Below are 24,145 nucleotides of genomic sequence, written 5' to 3'. Positions count from 1 at the left end.
TCTGTAATGGCTAAAATCTGATAAAGCTCATCTATAGCTTTTCTTAGCTAAGTGATTACATATATGCCTTAGGTAATTAAGCATGCTTAAAAGCTTTTTTTCCTCAATCTTTTTTCTGAGAATACTCAGGCTTGGCTAGTAAGATAAACAATTAGCTCATTAACATATCAGAGAAACAATCTGGTAATGCTCTAATTTAAGATTTAACTTTTTTTTCCAGGTCTGATCATCAGCAAACAATTGCAAATGTCCTAAACAAAGCTTATCATATACTCCTCTAGAGTCTCCATATGCCAGAGAACACTTTACCTTTCTAGTTACTGCTTAGTTTTCCAGCCTCAAAAATTTTCATCAGTCAAACTTGCAGTCTAACAAAGACTTTCCATAGACCTTCAACAACGGACAAACCTTTTATTCCAGCTATTCAAACACAGTATCTCACTTATAATTTAGTTACTTGTTCAAAACTTTACCTCCTCAAAAACACCGTACCCCTGCTGCATGTGTTGAGATTTCTTTCCAGGTTCTGCTAAAGCCATAAAAAGGCTATTTTGCTTTTCATAGTGCCCACTCTGAAAGTACAGTTTCTATTTTACCATTTTATTGTGCAGTTTTAAATTATACAATAAATTAATGTATTTCAAATATTTCTTTGCATACACAGATGAAACTACCACATTTCATAAGCTCTGTCAATATTCAACCATTTTGTCTATGACAATAAACCTACAATGTTTGATTAGCATTTTTAAACATGTTGAAAACTATTCCGTGTGTTTACTTGGGGCTTGACTTTATTACTAAATTGATAGTGCATAAATTACAAGCTATTATATCTACAATGGTGGAAGGCAGGGTAAGTATGGAATAAAAAGGAAGTAGGCATGGGGATGATCTACCTGTTGCATATGTTGCATTGTTCCCTCATTAAACAGAATTTTTCATGAATGGCTCTAAAAATTAACAGTCTTGGACCTTTCTATATTTCTGGCTCCTTCACATGCAAGGTTTCTGCCAGCATGAATATATTGGCACAGGAAAATATCTGTGTTCAGTTGAAAGCAGCTCTGCAATTAACAAAATAATATAACCAGATAGTTGATCCAGATAAACAATGGTGATACTAGAACATTTAAAAGATGTATATGACAACTAAAATGATGCATCTGGGAAAAATCCTATCTCCCTGTATATATGTCATTTATCAGAACTGATTTAAAAAAAACAAACCTGTATCACCATCTCTAAATCACAGTATTTCATTGCTTATTTTAAATTAGCACAATAACTGTATGTGACAGTTGGGATTTGTTTGTATTTAAAGGCCACATCTGATTTAATATTGTATTGCTTCACTGCAATCAATAGACGCATGCCAATTTATATGAGCTAAGGATGCATTCATTTGCATTTATGTCATATTGGGGGTGGTGGTGGTGAGAGATTTATTGCTTTTCAAGTGTACATGGTATTTCAAAACTATTTTGAGATCAAAATCAGGCTCCTTCTATATTTTTGGATCATTCTGTGGTGAAGAAATTTTATTTTTTGCAAGACTATTGAAAGTGTTATCAGAACATGAGTTCCATGACAAGTTCATACCATGTATTTGATTAAAAATGTTCATAACTTGATTTATAGTGAACAACATATGATCATTTAAATCAGATTATCATTAGGTTAAAATGAGTCAGAGTCTGGTCTTAAATATGCTAGTTTCCTAAATAATGAGTATTTGCTGCTAAAACTTAATTATCTCGATTTTACTAGGCTTTCAGCAGATAGTATAATGAGCTGCAGAACTGAAATCAGGAGTTAGATTAATCTCTAACATTTAATGGGCTTTGATGAAGATTTCCCCATATAGTCATATGGTGATAGTATCTGTTCAAGCTTCCCAAATGTGTTTTTTTTACCTTTACCGTTAGTTAGCAAAAATATATCTTCTTCAAGAATATTCCATACAATTCTTAAACTTACATTTCAGAAGTTAAAATGTTTGTGAGTAAACCCATACCTAACAACTGAGAGTGTCTTATAACTGAAGACTCACAGACACTTATAATCCTCAGTGATTTAGACATAAAGCTGTAGACAACCTTAATAGCCAAAAGTGTCCATGATCAAGATCTTCCATTTATTTGTACACGGTTTTAGCTTTCGTTGCTAGGAAGATGTTAACATTTTTATTTAATAGTCTACATCATCCCAGGATGTAATTAAAATAGTCTACTTTATTACATGCAGTAATATCAGTCAGCATGAAATTCACAAATTAATTTCTTTCAACACTTTCTTATTCTACAGTTGAACCAAAAATCTTTTTCTAGGCTACTTGGAAGCAGTCTCATTTTTTTCCTATCATTTTTAATGTCAGTAGCAAGCCACTGGGAATCTGATAAGATGCCATGAGATAAAGTACAGAAATGACATCCACTTCACCTCGCCCCATGTCAGTTGACAACTGCACTGTTCACACTGCTCTTTTTCTAAGATCAGCATCTGCATAGATATCAAGTGGCTAAAGCTGTATCTTGATAAAACAGAGTGTGTTAGTGGGAAAGATGGATGTATCCTGAAGATTTTTTTCCCTTAATGGTTTCACCCATGAATATGTGATGGCTGTAGCTTATAATTATAGTTCACATATTGGAATCTTTTCTGCAGTAGGACATCCTATTTTGTAGGTGCGCCAAGAAAAAAATATATTTATCTTAGCAGTGGCTTGGTACTCAACCATGCTTTATCTATTACTATCCAGATGGGGAGATGGATAGATTTATGTAAGTAATTAGCAGAGATTATATATAAAGAGATGTAAATTTCTATATATCTTTTTAACAACCTGGCATTTTCTAATTCATTTCTCTTATTGTGGACTCATAGGTTAGAAAAGATTCAAACTGTTCACAAAATGCCAACCTCAAAGCTTAAATTCTTTCCCGATAAATTATGTACTGTTTTGGATTGCTACTGAACAACGTCTATCTGGACTAGTCCTCACCTTAAAAATCTTGCATGAAGTTGTTTAGGGGAAATGATTTTTCCATCTGATGTTCTGACTATAAGGAAGAGTATTATAGGATGCTAGCAAGTATTTGAGCTGTCTAAAAATTATTTTATTTATTGTCAGAAAAAATAAAAATGGCCACTAAATTGCTTACTCTAACCAAAATCCATAATCCATAAATTGCTTGCTTTAGTTCATTTAAGAAGCTCTGATGCTACAGTGATAGAAGGTATACAGAACTCCAGAATTATTTTAAATGTACTAGACACTATTCAAGTATTCAAGAAAATTTTCTTGGTTGGCAAGAAGTATGTTTGAGAAAAACAGTGTAAAAATAAATAGTTCAAGGTACTTCCATTTAATTGATTATTCAATATTGCTGTTTATCATTCATGAATTTTCTTCACCCATATCAGAAAACAAAAGTTGTAGATTTTGTAGATTGAAATGCGAATCATTGTTTGGTAATAAACAGAGAGGTTTTCCTTTTTTTGTAAACATATTTATTTATCATAATGGGTTTTTTTAGTAGTTAAACATTAACTCAATAATTATGCATCAGAATACCTAGTAGCAGTTTGTTACAACTGTTCTGGCTTACTCTTTTATGCACTATTTCTCTTCTCTTCCCCTGTTTCTCTTGGTCAAAATATTATCATTTTGTCTGGTTTTCGTGCTTATTAAAATGGGACTCAGCATTCACCAGCTTTAATGAATTAGAAACCAACTAAAATAACTGTGCCTCATTTCTCACTCTAGGTGAAAGCAGTATTCAGTGAGGACGAAAATCAAAATAGAAAAAAAAAACCCCTATACATAACATATGACAACACAGAAGAAAGATACACACTCCTCTCCTTAACTTCTACTCCTTATCCAAAGCCTACTGGAATTCCCTGACTTCAACAAACTTTGGGTAAGTTCCTAAAACTCTTTGGACATTGCCTTAACTCAACCGTTAAGCAGTGGAGCTGCTCTTTTTTTTATACCATCAGTGCAAATAAAAGAAGAATAAGCCTCTAAATTTAGCAATAAAAACTGAATAACAGAGGTGGACTTGCAGTTGCAACACTTAGCTGTGTTCTATGCCTATGGTGAGAATGCAGCAAGGGATAATAGGGTAATTAATTAAAACTTAAACAGAGCTTATGATCTGCAGTGACAAAATTTTCAAATTATACAGTAGAACTGTTAATCTACAGTACTCGAAAGTATGCAATTACATATGCAATTGCAAAAAATATAATACTGAACATTTTTCGAATATGACATGTGGAAGCAATTCTTTTTAATGTAATCAAAACTGTTTAAATGGAGACTAAGAAGATCCCAAGAGGTGTAAGTGTGGTATATCCATAATGCTGCAAAGTTCTGCTTCACTATTTGTCATACAAAATAATGCCAAGTATCCATTAAATCGTATAAAATGTGCAGTACAGTAGTGCATATCCTTGTGCATATCATACATATCCTTGATTAGTGTATACATAAGAGATGTTCACATTTTTTGTGAGTAATTATGGCTTTGCTAATTTTTCCAAGTCAGTTATCCACAACCTTATGATCCAATTATACACAGTACTTAATACATACAAAGTTATAGGATTAGTTACCACTGTATCTGGTATATAAGGAATTAGTCTGGTCCAGCTGTCATCTTTGAAAATAAAGTCCCACTGATGAAAACATTTTTAAAAATAATGATTTAAAATGTTTTTACTTGATATTCTAGAAGTACTTACAAAAATGGTAAATAATGACTTAATCTTTACATATCAGCTATGCATTTTCTGAAAAGCATTTTAAAGAATGTCTTCCGCATGTGTCTGTAGAAAGATTTGTTAGATCTCTAATTAATTAAACTGGCACATAGCATTTTGACAATTCATCTGCATAAGGCAGCAGAATGCATGCCTACACTCTTCTGATCCACTTTTCAAAAAGTTAACCAATGAATGGAAAAAGGCTTGTTGCCATTTCTATCTTTCGTGATTCTGAGCTTAAGACATGGTTTTATCTCATGCTTTTCCTTTTCTCTTTTCTTTCTGGCAAATGAAATCAGCAGTTTCTTCCCCCCACATTACAGCCATATGTCCTTCAAGATCTTTTGGACAAGAACTTTTGTATTGTTAATGTTACTTTACCAGATTATAGCAAACACTTTTAGAGAGGAAAAGACTTCTTTTCCCAAATCTATATAACAACTACGTTGTGTTGCCCTAGTACATAATTTTCCATGGGAACAAATAGAATTTAAAAAATACAAATGAAAAAAGGCCTCATCTTTCAAGTACCATTCAAAATATAGGGTTTCGTAAAAAGCAGAGTAAATTGCAGAAGTTCTTAAAACTTCAAGAAGTATCAAAACACTGGTAAAGTGAAAAGAGTATAACTGACAGATGCTTTGCATGAAGCTAATCTGAATGAGAGCCAAGGTTGATTTGAAAGAAGCAACAAACACAGAGCAGAAAATACAATATTCATCCTTAATATTCTTCTTGAAGGCTGGATACATAGAGAATGGTTGTCTGATCAGAAATGCACAATTTCTCTGCGCCATTTTGTTTGGCAAAAAAAAAAAATAGGCAACCACAACTAAAACTGAATTTTAAATCATCTTTCTGCAAAATGTAAGCTGTGTAGCTACAGACAAAAGTATTGATGAAGAATTCTATTGGTCAGCTACATTCTATGCATGTACAAGTGTTTACTTATAATGAGTTGATATTGATAACTGAACACAGCTGTCCAAGGGATTTTTTTTTCCCCTAAGCCCTAGTCTATCTGGTAGTATGTGTAAAAGTGAGAGCTATATACAATTCTGACTACAAAAAAACCCACCTGTAGATATAGTACACCTGGATGTGGGTAATTTTTCTGTTTGTTATGATGACAAGCCCGTTTCTATCAATTCATTTACACAGTATATTGAAAATATCAAAAATTATGTAGAATCTTGTTGTATTTTGTGCTTCTTCAGAGAGAAAAGTATCGATGCTCTGATGAAAAAGTGTCAACTACTCTGCAAAATCATGCAGAACTTCTTAAATCCTATTTCACTGAACTTTAGGTTTATTATAAATATGGAGATGTAAATACCAAGCTCATATTGAATAGAAATCCTTTTAGAATAATCTTTTACTTTTTGCTTCTACAAACCCAAAACCAAGAAAGCATCAAGGTGACACCTAAGTTCTATTGCAATACCAATATTAAGAATTCTGAAGAAATATTTTAACATCTACATTCTGTGATGTGAATTTAAATTTTTGATACTTAACAGAATCTAACAATAAAAAGAATCTAACAGTACTGTACTGAAAATTTAGCACTCTCTGGAACAGAAAGAAGATTCTCATCAATACATTGTACAGACAAGCAGCAAGCTGAAACTACATGAACAGGAGACGATACACCATAGTTGCAGGCATGGCTGAGTAAACTATTATCTATTTGTTCAGCTGCATATGTATGCACATATATATATATCACTTAACTACCTTATGGATAATGTATTCATTTTCTTCAGAACACTTGAAATCCTGCAGGTTTTGGCACTGAATCCAGCTGACCTATTTAACTAACAAGGCTTGTCCAGTCTGTAAAGTGAAATTTATTTACTTACAGAAAAGACAGCACTGCAGTTCACACAGAGATTAAATAGGTGATTTTGTCTATCATGTGAATCTCTTAAGGTTGCATATTTATTTCATTTCAAGAAGATTGTAGAACTTTGCCTCAAACTACAAAAGGGTTTTGCTTAGAGACACAAACCAGAAAACTAACAACTACAGCTACATAATAACCATGAACTTCTGCTCTCATGGGAAGATGATCTTTCCGCATCTAATTGTGGATTTGATACCAGCTGTTCATTTCTTCTGCATTTAAAGCTTCTGCCTTGACTACATCAATGTAGCCAGGGAGAATTGCAGAGAACGCATTGTATTGCTGGCTGTTCTTTCCATGAGTGCTTACAAGAAGAAGTTCTCTGAGTGGAAAATTACTTTTTTGAATGGATACTAGCAATGTTTGCCAAATACTTAAAGGAAACAGTTACTCCCATGGCATTCATAGAGTATGGTAAATTATGAATGCATTTTTGTTGCATAAATTCTCCTATAAATTCTATGTTTTTATTCATTTATAACTTTCTTTAATGTTTGTTGGTTTGGACCAAAACTAGTTATGTATGTCCTCAGCTATGAGGTGAATTTGGTCTTGCTAGCTCTTTAAGTTAGCAAAAGTTTTCCGTAGACCTCAGAAGAACAGGCTCAGATGTCTTTCAGTAACATTTATGTTGAGTGTTTTTGATAGACAGTTCTTTAGTTAAAGGAAACTGAACTTTCTTTTTATGTGTAAATAAATAGATGAGTCAATGCAAAACAGATTTTGAAGGCCAAACAACAACAGAAGTCAACTAGTTCAAATTAGCTGAAAATCTTGTCCACAGTTTGAATTAAAATAAATTATGCACAGCTATTAAATGGCTCAGTACATGCTTAGGACAACACTAGCTTCCACTTTAAGTTCCACAATTTTTCTGTTACTACCATGTTGTACTAAAACTGGACAAATGTATAATATCTATTTGTATTTAAAATTCATGGAAGCTCACAAAATCCAGTAGTGCAGCTAAAATGAGCTTATTAAGTTTTCTATTTGTTCTGTCCCCATTTTTTTCAGCTGCTCTTCAGCATTACAAGCAGATGGGCATTGGCAATAGTGTATGTAGATTAGGATAGTCGGACTTTCAGTGGTATTACAGAGCAAAGTAGAACAGCTGGGCTGCCATTTGATGATTCAAAAAAATGTGTGAAAAATTATTACTGAAACAGGACTCAAAGTCTACATACGCTGAACCATCTACATTTATGGAGTTTCTCCAGCTCGTAACCCAAGTAATCTAATTTCCTTTTTGATAACAGAGTCCATAACTATTATATTTACAAAATAATTTCCATGAACCTGAGCCCTTATAAGTCATTGGACCTGTTTCCATTGACTTCAACAGAGTTTGAATTATACCAATGATGAACACTTAACATGAATGTTTTTAGCCAAAAACCGAAAACTGGAAAAACAGTCAAGATTTTACTTGTATAATGTTCACTACTCTTTCACATGGAAAAGTATCAGATGAGTTGAGATTTTACTAGCAAGCAATATCAAATTTTAGAAGATGCAAACTGATATATTAACGGACCATTCATATTTATAGTCTACCTTCAACAAATAAAGCATTTATCTTTTATTTATAAAGTCAATTGCAAAGACAAGAGTGTACTTTCAAATTCTGAAAGTTCCTTTGATGCTGTACTGCGTTGTCTCTCTACACAATATTCCAGGCGTGTGCAAAAGCCCTGTGTGGGCTAAGTACTATGCATGCACTTAGAAAAAGCTAATTTCTGTTATAAGGGGTTACGATCAAAATATGCAATTTGTAAATAGACAAAGGATGGGGAAAGGAAACAAAGCAGAGAGAGGAGAAGTTAATGGCCAAGAGTGCAGAGAACAGATTCTCATCACCCAGGCTCTGAGCAAAAATGCGAGTTTATATTCCATGTAGGAATGTGCTCTGGGTTTGTGTGTGTGCATTTATACAGATCCTGCAGTGATTATAACCATGGCTAACCACTGACAGTCAGTATCGATTAGAAATATGGAACACTAAATTGTATGAGGAATAAGGCAAACACAGCTTTTCTCATTTTAAATTTTAGGCATCAGGTTAGTCACTGATTTAAACTAGTGACAGAAATCTAAGAAAAGACATTTATTAATGATCATATCTGAAGAACGTTATTTCAGTTATTTATATAACACCCCACGTTATTTGAATAGATATGTACTTCCCATGCCTTGTTTTACTTGCATAGAATCTGCCTATGGCATAGCTCAAACACTTAGAGAAAATGACTGTTGCTGTGTATATTGTTATTTCAGGTCATATGTCACTTGTTTAGATAGAAGAGGTTGCTAATTAAGCAATAACAATTAAGGCACAGGGCATTTCCTCCAGATTAATGACCGTCTAGGAGGAGTTGTGCCAAGGGCCATTAACCTCAGCCAGTCACTCACTGTGATGGGGCAGATTTCTTTGAAAAATATTAATATTCTAAAATAACAAGGATGACTCCGGACATAATATAAATATATACAGGGACGAATCAAATTATGTGCGTTATGATGATTTGTGTAGTGAATTCCAAGCCCTTTCGATTTTCTGGATAACAGAGGAAAACAGATAGCAAGAAAATGGTACATCAAAGAATACCAGATGTCATTAAATGCTCGAGCTTTTCTAAACTGCTCTCTTCAGGCCTGTCTTCTTGTACGTTTGCTCCTCTGATGACCATTTGTAATGTTGGTTATCATCACAAATATTGATAATTTAGCAAAAACAGGTGCCTACTAGTGTTCTTGGTAAAAGGTCTACACTTCGCAGAATACAAGGAAGTACTTAATTGTTTCCTTTGTACTCTATTGTTCTTGATGGGCAGTGAACTGTGAAACTCTCCTCTCTGTGATTTGCCAGATTTCCTTTCCAGAGATAAGGGAGGAGGTAGCCCTGGACCACACAGCTCTTCAGCCTTTGTCATAACCTTTGCAGTAAAACATTTCTGAAAGGATCTAGTTGAAAATAGTGCTACTAAATACTAGCCTGTTAGCCAATTATTGTTTTCTCAAATTATAATGGTTTACCTTTGTATTATCCCTGCAAGAGATTCTTTGCTTTCCTCGACACAGCCAATTCTTCTCTGCACCAACCATTTACATCTCCTTAATTTAAAATTTATCCACAAATAACACTCAGCAGAATAGAGGAGGGAGAAACCCAGAAGGCAAAGTGGAAACTTGCTAAGCAGATAGGTGCAAATGATCAATTACTTTTTCCCTTCCGCAAGTAACTTATTGCTTAAGGCTCTCATCCACAGCCACCTTTTTCTCAACCCTTCTTCCCTCATCCGCTAGTGGTTTTCACCTCTTTAAATACATTGATTCAAATAAGTAGGTTAGATATGAAGCAATCATACCAGTTTTCTGTCTCCAAGGTGAAATAAGCAGCTGTATTCAAGACTATTTCTAACGAAATAAACTTCTCCAAGGAAAAAGAATAAGACTATAAAATCCCCTTCTGAAAATTAAATGAGTGTTCAAGACTCTCTTCTTTATTATATTTCTCCTAATAGTTCAAAAATCTGATTACCACCTAACTTTTACCCATAGTGTAAAAGGTCATGCATAAAAACTTTGAAAGAAATCAGAAGATATGAAACAGCTGCAATAGATGAAGAAAGATTATTGGTTTAGTGGAAAAATATCTGGAAATGCATTCTTTAATTATAGTGTTTGGAATCTCACCAAGTGTTTTACCACAGTAGCAGAATAAAATAGAAATATCCCTTTGTCACCTGGAAGAGTTTGCTGTGGATATAGTCTGAGAATTACCGCCTTAAGTAATTCGAAAAATTCAGTTGATTAAAAAGGTGACCTTTAGTCTCAGTGCAAACTTGTTTAATTGCAGAACTAGCTTTTTAGCAAGGGAAGAGTAGTAAGTTAACAAAAATCATTACAGATACAAGGGATTAAGATTTTCAAAATAATGTACTTTTTACTTACAAACATTTTTTTCCACATCTCTGATTTTCCACATTTTGTTTTAATAATGGGCGAAAAGATTTCTAAAATTATTTTAAAGCATCTGAATTTGCTTGTAGAAGTAAAATACTCCCATGGTAACATGAATCTCCATAACATGGCTGTAGCCCAGAAGCCTGAATTTTGGTTTTGTGTGCATACCTACATTATATTTGCACTGCCTAAATTATTACATAACAGATATTAAGGCTTATCTGAAATTACTGAGAGCAATCAAAGCAATACAGTATAAACGTTAAGGAATTCCAAGGAATTTCATCGGAAAGAACCAGCACCTGGAGCCTTTCTTTTCACTTTTTCCTGTTTTCTCTTTCTAATGCTCCTTCTTTTCTCATTGGTTTTCCATTAGTACTTTGGGGTCATTTAAAATGATGGGAACAACATTAATAAAACACTTATCGAGCTAAAAGACAGATCATATTTTCTCTCTATTATAGTATTTGTTTGCTGTCCTGGGACTTGTATCAGTGTTGCTCATCAAACGTGTTTCTCAAGGTGATGAGAATGGGGAAAGCAACTGTAGAAATTATAGAGTGTTCTCTCATCCTTATAATTGCTTTAAAACAGCAGCTGAAGTTTCCACAGAGATCAGGGCTTTATTATGTTCGGTGGAACTAGTTAGAGAAGTGCCTTTCTGAACTTCAAGAGTGTTCAAAATCTTAACTTTTTTTAGGCCATAAGGAACAAGCAAAACTAAAAAAAAAAGATACTATGGAATATTGGAAATGACTGTGAGAATAGGGAAAATCTGTATTAAGCTCCAAGAAGCTTCTGCAAAGCATGAAAGTAAAGGCGAATTATGTTTGAATTATTACTGCATGCCAAAGATTCAGAAGCCTCTGTCCAGAGGATTTAATAAGTAGAAAATAAAATTACTAAAAAAAAAGTTTCTGACAGTGCACTGAGGGCAGTAGAGCTTCTGACCTCTCTATTTTGGACATGGACTTTTATGAAAATCCACTAACTGATGGTGCATAAAGTGTGCCATATGATATTCTAGTTGAATAAAATGAGGAACTATTTAAATATCGCTTGCTGATTCATCTGAATTTTTCAAGCTCTTCTCAGAAAGAGAGGCAGTTGAGAAGATTTGTTTTATTTTATGAAATCCTCTATCACTTTAATGATATAACATGGGCAAAAAGCAGGAAAAGAACGAACTTCAGATGAATCCTTTCTCGAACAGCAGTCTTCAACTAGATATTCAGCACTACACAAAATCACACACACCAAGTAATTCTTTGGGCCTGATCCTACAGTCATCTGTGCCAGCATAAATCTTGGAAAAATACACCAGGAAAAAGACTATCTTAAAGCAAAACAGATGCTCATCTCTATTGCATTAATTTTGTTTTACCAATTATAGTTGTGTCAGAGAGAAGAAAGCACATTCGCTGAATTTTCTGTGTACAATTTCACTATTGTTTATGGTTGCTTATTCAGCCTGGCAGGTAGCTCTATCAGTTTTCTAGAATCTTTTCACAATCACACTGAAGACAAGAATCTGACTAGCTGAATATTAATTATTTTGGGGGAAAACAATGTTGAGAAGAATTTTTTTCTGAGAAAGCACAGTTTCATCCAAAGGAGAATTTCTGTGAAAACAAAGGTAGTTTAAAAACACTGTTTGTCTTCATTTGAATTTGGTTTTCCTTTATTTCTAATTTATATTATGTTTTGCATAATATTTTAGATTTACTAGAATAGGATTCTCAGAAGTTATTGATAGACAACTATTTGTTCTTATAACAATCAAATATTTCAATGTTTCTACATCTGAATTTTGGTTTTACAGAATATATATATATATTTTCCTCAGGACAGAAACCTCCTCTAGACAGATACCAAATACCACAGGGAAACTTAAATCAATTTACCACTGATACTGAGCTATCAGGTAATCCAATATCAAACATTCAAATATCTAGCCCATAGATATTAAGACAAATACATCAATTTCTTCAGGCTTAGTTATATTTGGCTGCCCTGAGGTTTACAGTCATATTAAAATAAAGTCTTTCTTCTCTTACTTTCAGCTCCATATTCTCTAAATTAAGAGATAGTTACTGACTGGTATTTTAGGCTCCTTTACAACATATGTTATATAAGAAGCCTGACAGACTTCGCTCATCTTTACATGTTCAATTTTGGGGACGACTTTGTTTAGTCACTTAAGCTGCAGTGATCTGTGGCAGCTCTGTGGATCTTCAAAGTTGGCCATATAACACTGATGGTGCTGGTCTTAGTATTTTTCAAGGGAGTATTAAAAAAAATAATAATCACTGTCACACACTGTTTAGAGCAGTACTTCCAGATCCTCATTTAGAGAGAGTGATGGTGATGTGGCACATTACTGTTTGAGCTTAACACTGGTTAGATGGAAGAGGTTCCTAATTATACAATAGCAATTAAGACACGGGGCTTTTCCTGGAGATTAGTGACCAGCTAGCAGGAATTGTGCACAAGGCTTTTAACCCCAGCCAGTCACTCACTGCATTGCAGCAGAATCAGATGGCATTCTCTGAAGGATATTGCTTTTCAGAGTGACAAACATGGGTCTGCATATGAGTGCAGGGCTTTTTGCTCACCTACAGGGTATATCTAGTAGCAGATAATGAAGCTATGAAGTAATTAATGAGAGGCAGATGCACACAGAAAGAAAAAAACCACAAACCACAATACCCCCCCCCTACAGCTAATTATAGAAAAAACAGTTGAATGCTCTGACATAGATTTGACTACTTTCATTCCTTTTAGAGATAGGATCAGATATGTCACTGAATTAAATCACACACCACAGACACCTAAATTAGCATTTTAAATCAGAACTAGCTCGAGTATTTGCAGGGAGTCCCCAACTCATAACCATTTATTATGTGCTGGTTTAGGTCTTGAATGCATCATGGTGTGAGAAACTGTTTTCTTTCTGGATGAAGCTGAAGCAGAAGCCTCTCCCTAATTCACATCCCACATCATTGGAAAGCGGGAAGCTGAACCTACATGCAGAGGGAACCTAATACTTATGCCCCACAGAATTGCTCAGCAACATTGGAAAATCCCCTCAGGTAATGTTCTTCAAAAAGACAGTTATTGAAAGTACCTTACCACTGCTGGTTACATTTCCAAACTGACCCACAACAAACATCTGAGCTCTTCCTGGCCTTTAAGGTGCTTTAGCCTTACTCACCTTCCTCCCCTTTGCAATCTGCACCCGGTCCTGGTCTGGGTCCAGCCCTGGTCCTTCATTCCTCTTCCTATTTTTTCTTTTCTTCTTCTATCTTGATAGCTATCTCTCTTCCCAGCAACATTTCTAAGGCAGTCTGACCTGTGTCTCCAAAATAAATCATCTATATTTATATGGCTGTGGAGGGAAGAGGTTGGGGCTTTACTAGCAGATGGTCTACCCTGAGACAGTACCAAGAGGTGTCCAGGTGACTTGCTGCTGGCCAGGCACGAGATGAAAATGGAGTACAGCTTCTTCAAGTTTAAAAAAATGAAGGTGGAGTTTCTGAAGGTCCAAGACATTAACTACCAGACCAGTCCAGACTCCCTTATTTGGGTTTTGATGTCACTTCTGGAAGCGAGGACCTGACTGAACTGCCAGCCAGAGTGAACTCCTAGTTCCTCCATCCCAGGGTGTGCCTGGGGGCAGCAGGGGGAGAAGGACAGCAGCTGTACAAGGCTGCTGCCATCCCCGGGGGGGTCCTCTCTGATGACTCGGCAGGAGGACATCCCTGAACACTGAGGCACCAGTGCTGTACCCCAGCCAGCACCCTGGTCATGCCATCCTTTTTTGAGGCATATGGTGGTGCAATAACATGATGGGGCTCACTAGGTAAATAAGTGGGTCAGAAAAGGGGACCACTGCTGCAATCTTTAAATGTCATCTTCTTGTTGGTGGGAGCTGCTGGAAGTCTCTTCTGCACGGCAAGTCTCTCATAGTCCAGTCCCCTGGCCAGTAATGAGTAGTTTGCTTAGTGTGAGGCAGAAAATTAAAGCCCACTGCAGCATTCACACCTGTGTACACACAGCCCGTTCCCCCCTCCGCACGCCACAGGCTATGCCAGCACCGGCATCAAAATGGCACAGGCGGCTGCTGCAGGCCTCCTTCCTGCCCAAAACTGGAACAGCAATTTATGGTTGCCAGTTTTCCATTCATCTACCACGAGAAGGTCCTGCCTGCTGAGGAGCAATTGCAGCGAACCATGGCTTACTCCACAGCTGTTCTGGCTGCTCTTTTCACCGTCTGAGCATAGTGCCTCTGCTCTTATTAATCCTGAGGGCCGGGCTGGCCGCTGCACATTACAGATTTTCCTACGGGTCATGCTGGTCTCCCGTTTAACAGCATTTCTGCCGTGGACCACATTGTCCCCCTACTTGCCGTTGTTTCTGGAGGCCATCCTGACAACTCCGTTGTCGCGGCTGTGATGCGCTGTCAGGGTAATGAAGCGTGATGTGAGGAATCCAACCTGCTGCCACATGATTTCCCAGCCCTGGCATCCCGGCTCAGCAGCACCCATGCTTGCTGGCGTGGGGGAGAAGGGAAAGGCAGGGGAGAAGGGCCTGAAGCCGGAGGCAGAGGTCTGGCGTGAGGGGAGACAGCTGCCGGGAGCCGAAGGAACGGGGCCTCGGGCCTGGGCCGGAGCAGGGCCTGCATGGGAGGAAGGCCTCCCCGTGAGGCCTGGCTTTAGGGAATGAGCGATGGCTGCTGCAGACCGGGAGAGGGGGGGAACGGGGCTGAGAGCGGCACGGGGGGAGCCGGTGCCCAGGGAACGGCTGCTGAGGGCTGGGAAATGGGGCTCCAGGAAGACGGCGCAGGCCTGGGCGCGGGGAAGGGGGATGAGGGAGGCCTGCGGAGGCCGGGCAGGAGGGGGAGAGGGTCCGAAGGCAAAAGCGTGGTGGGGCCGGGGAGGTGCAGGGAAGGCACCAGCTGCTGAAGATGAGCGGAGGCCAGGGAAGGGGCCGAAGGCAAAGGCTGGGTCTGGAGGAGTGGTAGAGGGGGAAAGCATCCTGGCTCCGAGCCAGGGTGGAGGGCAGAGGCCTGGGAAGGAAAGGGACGCGCTATTCAGGAGGGGCCAGAGACTCCCCAGGGCAGAGCGAGACAGCTGCTGAGGGTGGGGGAGAGGCAGCAGCAGCCAAAACTGAGTCCCGGGAACATGGGGAAACAGCTGAAGTGGGATGGATGGGATGGCAGAGCTGAAAACAGGGGCTTTGGGGGGTGAGAGAGGGCACAGCTGCTGAGGAACAGACAGGGAGGGGGAGGAGGAGAAGAGTCAAAAGCCATAGCCAAGGGAAAAGGAGCCAACAATCACCCCTGATGGAAGAGAAAAAGGACTGAGAGAAAGGACTGAGAATATTCCCATTTTGAAGTAAAATATCTTATCTTTGTATGAAGCAGTTAAATTGTTTTGTCTTCTGAAGTACTACCCAGACAGCCCACAGCTGGGACTACGCACACCACCAGCCCCCACGGACAGGGAGCGCTGGCTGCGGATGCTGGAGACCTCCTGGATGCCACAGCGGCTGCAGCATCCAGCCCTCATGGTTGCTGCCTGGATGAAAAGGCTCTCCCATGCTCCCAGAGAGGCTCTGCAATGCACAGCATCTTCAGTCAGTCATAGTCTGGTGCAGAACTGGTCAAATTACACCTGGATATTACACCTCCACTCTGCAGGCAGACAGGGTGCCGTTACATCCCCAAAACACTACTGTTTTTCCTGGTAAAGACGGTGCACACTTTTCCAGCGCAGGGCTTCAAAGGTTTTTTCTGGCACAGGGTTTCAAAGGCTTGACCTTTGAAAGCACTGCACCCAGGTTAACCCACATTCAGGGTATAATGCCATCTTGCCAGATGGTGCCTGGGAACTCCAGTTTGGGACAGTGGCAGTGGCCTCTGTGCCTGTCACCAAGCCATTTCCTTCCCCACAGCTGGCCTCATGATCCTGAAACAGCAATATGGGCAGCAGGGTCTCTGCAGAGGGAAAGCGTGGTCATCAGACCAGGTCTCCGGTGCATCTATACATGGTCCAACTTCAGCTTGTGAATGAGGGCTGGCGCTGGTGGTAGGCAGCATGATTGCAGTGAGATACAAAACTGTGAAAGTGGAAAGAGCTTCCACATTTCAAGTCGTACATGGTAGGTACTGCCATGGATACCAGTGTTGCTAAGCGTGCTGCTTCCTAGGGAAATATGTGCTTGTGGAAGCACAGGCTTGTGGGACTACTTTAATTTAAGGATAATATCAATGCACCTTGTGGGAAAACATATAACACTAAACCAGGACCACCCTAGATACTGCAGAGATGCAAAATGCTCAGCTATATCTACTTCAAGTCAATGATTTGTTTTAATTACCCACAGGGAAATTCCTAGTGTAGACTGTCAGTAGGTATAGCTGAAACTGAAATTAATGGAGCTAGATCTATTTATCCAGGTGAGAATCTTGTCCATTATTTGTAATGTTATTTATTATTTTCCCTATTTCACGTTTTTGTTTTAGTACTCTTCTATTATATTTTTCTTCGTAGCTTCTCTTGCATACAAGTTATACCTTTTCTTTCATCATCTTACAATTCTCCTTTGTACTCTTGCTCTTTAGGCATATGGAACTCCTTTTTTCCCTTTCCCGTTATACGTTTTTGCATATTTCTGCTGTGCTCTTAAATTCATTCTGTCCTTCTCCCACTTTTGTTCTCAGCCACATTTGCATCACTATGCTTTTTTTCATACACAATATGAAAGTATGATAAAATAAGATAAACACAAATATGCTTATGTTCAAAATGAAGAAGGATATGGAATTTTCGTGTGTATAGTAGAGCTATTCTTTTCTTTGGTTGCCATTTAACATCACTGACAAAAATAACTTTAATAAGTGAACATTTTTTTTGCCTTCCAGATGTCTGGCATTGAATATATTTTCCCATAAAATAGTTCTCTATGAGAATGACATCCCTAATCTCTACATAACTAATTCATTATTTTGTTCAGTTTTCAAAGGATATCATCAGTAATAAAAAGGAGACATTGAAATTAGCAGCCACATTAAAAAGAAATGCCTTTTTTTCTGCCTTCCTCTTTGTTAAGGCACTGTAGCCACTTGCCCCACTACTGCTAACACTCCCGGGCTGTCAAAGTTATAATTTACTGCTGATAGGTGTGAGCATATGCCTATGCACTTCTTCCTTTATTGGTTATACAACTTCTGCTGGCATCCAGAAAATTAATGTTGAGAACAGAATGCTTGAATCACTCATCATTGTATTCAGTAATTCACTAAGCAGCATTTAGCAGGTCTAGACACAGCTAAACCTAACCATTATCATTAGAATACAGAGATTTCACATGTTTATTGTTATGTTGTTTATGCTTTTTGATCAGCGAACACAATTAAATATCAAATCTTTCAGTAGAGCCCTAATACATTGTTATTTTTTTAAGTGGCATGTTCATTCAAGACATGCTGATATTGAGGCCATGGATTACTATTTCTGTAGCAAAACAATAGCAGCGCTCATTTACTATGCTCTTCCTTTTACTACTTTGGCATCTTTCAGCTATTTGTCTAAACAAGGTTTAGCTCACTAAATGTTCTGCTATGACAGAAACAATTTTGTACTAATTTCAAGAAAAAAGGATTGAGTGTGTGATATATCCTTTTTAGGGGTATTTCTGTCTCAAGTCCTTCGGTTAGAAAATGTTATAAAAGACAAATTGTTAGAGTCTGAGCCAACGTGGCTATAAAAAATAATCTTTTAAAATGGCATAAATATACCAAATTCTTTCTAACATAACAAGTTGTCAGCTTTTCCTAACTACTAACTCATGCAGATACTATAGATATCTCTGAGTGTCTCTTTAACTGTACTACATAAATTCAAAATGAAAACCTGGATATGTAATGCTTTTAAAAGCAGGAAATAACCGATTCTTCTTTGCAGATGAGTAACAGGCAGTCCCAAAATGGTCACAAAAACTAATGAATGCAAAGATATACTAATGATTATGTCATTGTTAGGTAATATAACTTAGAGCTCCAGGCTTATGTGTGAAATGGTCAATAAGGTTCTCGTTTCTTTAATACCTGCTGACTCCCAGAGACTGTCAAGGCCCAAGCCATTTGGGCACTATATCCCTCATTTAAGTAAGTCAGGTGAAACAAGGCAGCCATGTTATAGCTTAATATCAGTCTACATGTTCTGAAGGAGGGAAATCAAGCTTCTTTTCTACTTTCTGATAGCTGCATCAGGAGAAGGTTACCTTTTTACTTGCCAGAAGCATTCATACTTTTCAATTAAAAATTATGTGGCCATGATTTGGCTAACATATGTCATATAAATCAGAAAATTATAGGCATAAAGATCTATTTAGGGTCAACTGATTTTGAAACTTTAGTAATTATATGTGAAAATGTGACACACATTTATGTATGTTTAATTCAAATCTTGCCTTTCTGTGCAAATCACAAATGCTAAAGGATATCACTATTAAATAGTTAACAGGACCTATGCAGTATCCCTCATGGAGTTTTTCCATCAACACAAGTGATAACTAAAATGTCCTGACGTTAATTTATAAAGACACTGGCTTAAACATACTTATTGCATAAGGCTAAAACATATGTAAATTATTTTCAAAACAAACTTATACAGGAGGCTCTCAACTCTTTGATGCTTCCTGTTGTTTTTTCCTTTTTTTTTTTCCTTGTTTTATGACTACAGGGAAATAGGGAATAAATGCATTACTGTGAATTAATCTGTGAGGACTATAAGGAATGGAGCTAGGGCTTTGCAGCTTATACACACTATCCTATGTGTTGCTGCCTGTCCATTGAAAAATCGTCATCTTTGGGAGAGACAGGTCACTTCAGGCACCTTGATAATATGTCTAGCTCCAGAAAAAGACCTCTTCACAAATACCACAATGAAGTGCAAACACCTTGTATATGATATTGTCATAAGAACATGTTCAATAATACACTAAGTTTTAAAGGATCTTCGCTCCGATGTTCTGCAACTGGAGCTAATACTTCCACGTTAACTTCAAGCAAAAAATGTAAAGGCTTTTACAACTTGCTTTCACCCAGAAGAAAAATAGGTCCCTTTCATCTTTGTATGTTTATGTTTGTATGTGTTGATATGAGATGCACTTGCACGTGTAGGTACAATTTACTCTAAAGAGAATTTTTATATATTTATATACATGTGTATATATATATATAATTTATTGAAAAAACAGGGCACAGGGGGATAAATGCCCTAGCCACTAAACTATTGGTTCTGCAGGGGTACAGCTCTCCGTTCCTAAACTAAGATGAGGATTATCTCTGATGAAATCTTTGTTGCAAATGGTATGTTTCTGTGGGAGTATTTCATTAAAATTCTTAATAATTTTCTAATGATGAATCACTTCATTAGAAAAAATCCATTCAGCTTAGCTATGTGTAAGCATATTTTAATCAGCAGGCATATTGCAATAAGTTTGTGCTTCAAAACAAATAAAACTTAATGCTTTCCAAAGTGGATTTTCTATTATAGTACAGTAGTAGGGATCATCTAGAGATGGTGTAAAAGATGTGAATGGTAAAAAGACACATTGTTTTCTGTATTCTACACACCACATTTTCCTGAAGGCTGTGTCCTGTCTCAGTTTTTAAGACAGAACTGTAGTTACGAAAAAAAATCAAATAAACAATGTTTTTCACTTTTAAAGTCTTCGACTTACATTATAGCTACTTTCCTTCGAATATTCTTTCCTTAAGAATGACTAGATCAAGTTATTTGGCCTGTATTATACAGGAAATAGCATTAGATTATCACAGTCTAAGCACATATTTGGTGGCTCCAGATCATCTAGTGGTCAAACAGCAATTTAATGACTCTGAAGACAATTACCGCAGGATCACCATTTTTTAAATCCAAGAACCCAGAAGCTGTACACAACTTCTGCCATTTTTCACCCCAGACGCTTTTACTGAAGAGCTCTGCAGTAGCTAAGAAGAGGTATAACTTTGTTTACATGCATAAGGGCTCATTAAATTGCTGGATTGCAAGACTGTATAAATTATTTATCCCCATAGAGAAAGAGGTTTTAGAATTCACAATTTAGAATAGGCTCTAATTCCCCTCTCATATATAGAGTCACTGATGTAATTAAAGGTTAAAGTAAAGAAGATCAAATGTTAAAAGGAGAAATGTGTTCCTTCTCTCCTGAGCTTAGGCACGGAATGATCTGCCATGCTTCCTTTCTTTGTTAGCTGATGCTGAAGGACCTTGACTATCTTCCTCCTTAATTACCTCAGGTTAGAAACAGAGTTTAGCCCATGTTTTTATTATGTTTTCTGTGCTAGGGGATAGATCATTCCCTTCATTCTTTTTTTGGCAATAAGAAAAGTTAGAACAAAAGAAAATCCTCTGCTTCCATGGGAAATGTTAGGTAAAGCGCTGTTAGAGCTAATGGAAGTTCTGTCAGAAGGGGCTCCTCAGCTTCCTCTAGCTTCAGCCTCATGTCAGAATTACTTACTAGCTGAGCTAGGCTACCTGGTCTCCACGTTGTCAAATGATGAACATAAAATCTTTGCAGAGGGAAAGGCTAATATATCCCCTCATGAATTCTAATGACAGACAGTGTTTCCAAACCTTTAGTGATACCATTACATTCTTTATAGACTATAATCGATTTTTATGTCTCACAAACAGGCAATCTGCAATTTATAAGCTACATCATTAGACCTTTTCTCATTGCTTTTATTTTCTTCTAGGTGATGTATAATGTGTTGCTAGTAAGGAAAATTGATTAATTACTTACTTTTTGCCCTTGATTTTAGGACTAATTTTGTTTAACTTCCTCAGCTATTTTGGTTCTAAAGAGGGAAAAACTCACTCCAAATCAAGCCTTAGCGTTTTTTTGTTAATAGCTCAGTTGGACCTCTCCATAACTGAAGTGATAGAGTGGTAAGATAAAAGCATAGTTAGCTTTTTGACCACAGGTCCAAATGTGAATGGCCTTCAGAATCGGTTAGAATGAAATTGCATTCACTTTATCTGCTGATCTTCACAGGCAATTGCATTTCATGGAAGTCCCAGGCAGCTGTCTGTCTTGGAGCATTTTCTATTCTCTGCAAAGCTGGTGAGGCTTCTCTGCCTGCACATTTGAACCTCTCTTCAAAGGACAAGAAACAACAGCAGCTACATTACAGAGCGTGCATTATAAAACACACACACACTTCTTCTGTATGGAATCCAAACTTGGGCACCCAAAATAGCTTCTGCAGGCAATTTAATTTAAACTTTTCCAATATACTTGTATTCAGTTTTGTTTTCAATCTGACTTACAAGATGTGAGACCTCTGTAATACTGCATATGGATTTCTTTTATGAACTGAATTAACAATTTTGAGCAGGAGGTCCTGGTGCTGTGCTGTTCTATTTGTGTCACTTTCTAGGTATATTTATAAGAAACTGTATCATATATATTTAATGAAGTGTATTCTGTATTGCATTAGGCAGCATTACAACACACCACCACGTTAAAGCTATCTAAATCCCACCTTAGGAGACAGCAATAAAAAGAAGTTAAATGAAATTACTCCTTAAGGTAGAAAGAGTTTACTTCTTCACACACAACTTCAAATGTTTCACTGTGGGTGAGAAAGAAATCATTGCAGGGAGTGGCCAAAGGCCAGAGAGAGTGGTCTGAAGGAGAAAAATAGGCAAAGAATAAATAAACTGAATAAAGAGTAAGCCCCTTGAATAGTAAAGCCCTTAGTCAGCCGTTTATAGAAAACATAGGCTGGGGGGAAAACTGGGAAGGCTGAAATGAAGAGGCCCACAGCACTGAAAATTGGAAAGGACCACCACATAGGAAATGGAGAGAGGGAATAGGAACTGTTTGAAAGGAACAGAAATGGGAAGACATAGCAGTAAGGGGAGAGGTAGGGCACTCAAGGAGATTGTAAAGGAATAAAATATTTCCTATAAACCCTTCAAGACTGTAGAGGCCATCTGCAGCAATATAGGCCATCTAAAACCAATTATGATTGCTATGTACTTTTCCTTATCTTTATCACTGTGTTAAATATCATTCAATAAGGAATATGAGTAATTCTGACTTAGTATAAGAATGAAATATCCGAGGGAGGAAATTTTAGTGGAATGTGGTTCAACATCAAAAAAGAATCAGCAATGCAAATCAGACGATGTGATAACTGGGGAATGCTAAAAGGAAACTGCATGAGAATCTCAGACATCCTGTCATTTCTGGAAAACGTGATCAACAGAAGATGAGTATTATATTCATTTAAAAAAAGAAAGAATAGTAGATAGTAACAGGTATATCTTCTTAAATTGGAATGGCATATGAAGTAAAAGAGAAGGAGGATGTAATGCTCTGTAGTGAAATGAGTGCAGCTGACAGTCACAGAGATATCAACAGCAGATTGTACAAGTGCTGAACAGAAGATTGCATGGCATTTTTTGGCACACAATTGTGAACAGATTCAATAGGAAGCATATAGTCATAGTCCAGTAGCAAAGTTAACAGGACATTTCAACAAATGCTTGCATTGACCTAACCTGAAGGCCCTTAGTGATGCTGTAATGAAACCTGGACCAATTCATCTGGTATCTTCCTAGAACGTGAAATTTGTGGCAGATAAAATCCAAGTGGGATCATTAGATTAACACAAATTGGAACTGCTTACAGATGCTGGTCTTGCAGTATGTATACAAACTCCTGTCTTTCAAAACGTGGTTTTTCAATTCAGATTAAATAATCACCTTTACACAGGTCCAGACTTCACATGGTGCAGAGCCAAAACTAATTATTTTGCAGAAGTTTGGCCTGAAATGGGGGCAAACACCTTCTATTATGATGGACTTGTACCCTGATAGAAGGATCTGTTTGGTTGCTCTGATCTACAAATTCAGAAATCTGAACCATCCTGTTTGGAAAAACAAGGCTTGAGAATATGGAAAGTTATTGGACTTGTCCCTTTTGGGCTGCTTTATTTAATTCCTAAAGCCAAAGCAAAGAGAGAATGTAATCTAAGCAAAAAAAGCACAAGAGGAATGAGAAAATAAAACTGAAGTGTTTAAGTAGAAGAAGAGAGAAATGTAAATTAAGGGGGGGAGGGGGGAGCGGGAGCCCATTTTTATTTGATAGAGAGCCAAAAAAACATAAAGCAGAACAATCTTTGCCTATTCAGAGACTAAGTTTCAGGATATCCTTTAAGAAATTGTTACCCTATAGCCCAGCCTTTCCAAGATAAGATAAATTCAGTGCTGTTATCAAATTCTCACCTTAGCATTGCTGTCAATTACTAGTTCCTGGTCACTGCATAAATATAATGTGAAAGCACCTGTTCTGAGTAAAACAATATATAGTCCAACTGCATCCTGCTGATTTACTACTATTTTTTCACATGCTCCAGACTGGCCATATGGTTAGTTTGTTTGATTATTTCCTCAGGAATGG

General features: G+C 37.3%; 1 protein-coding gene and 1 long non-coding RNA gene across 17 annotated transcripts in view; one reads left to right on the top strand and one right to left on the bottom strand.

The window, feature by feature from the left end:
• The window catches only part of NRXN1 (neurexin 1), a 730,978-nt gene that overhangs the window by 679,973 nt on the left and 26,860 nt on the right, over positions 1-24,145 (bottom strand). The window lies entirely within an intron of this gene.
• LOC128150073 (uncharacterized) lies at positions 3,818-23,174 on the top strand. The gene is made up of 3 exons (XR_008237927.1): positions 3,818-3,926; positions 13,561-13,737; positions 21,731-23,174. It is a non-coding gene; the product is annotated as an uncharacterized LOC128150073 (long non-coding RNA).

The sequence above is a fragment of the Harpia harpyja genome, chromosome 13 (assembly GCF_026419915.1).
Source record: "Harpia harpyja isolate bHarHar1 chromosome 13, bHarHar1 primary haplotype, whole genome shotgun sequence".
NCBI lineage: Eukaryota > Metazoa > Chordata > Aves > Accipitriformes > Accipitridae > Harpia > Harpia harpyja.
This window is presented reverse-complemented; position numbering and strand designations above follow the sequence as displayed.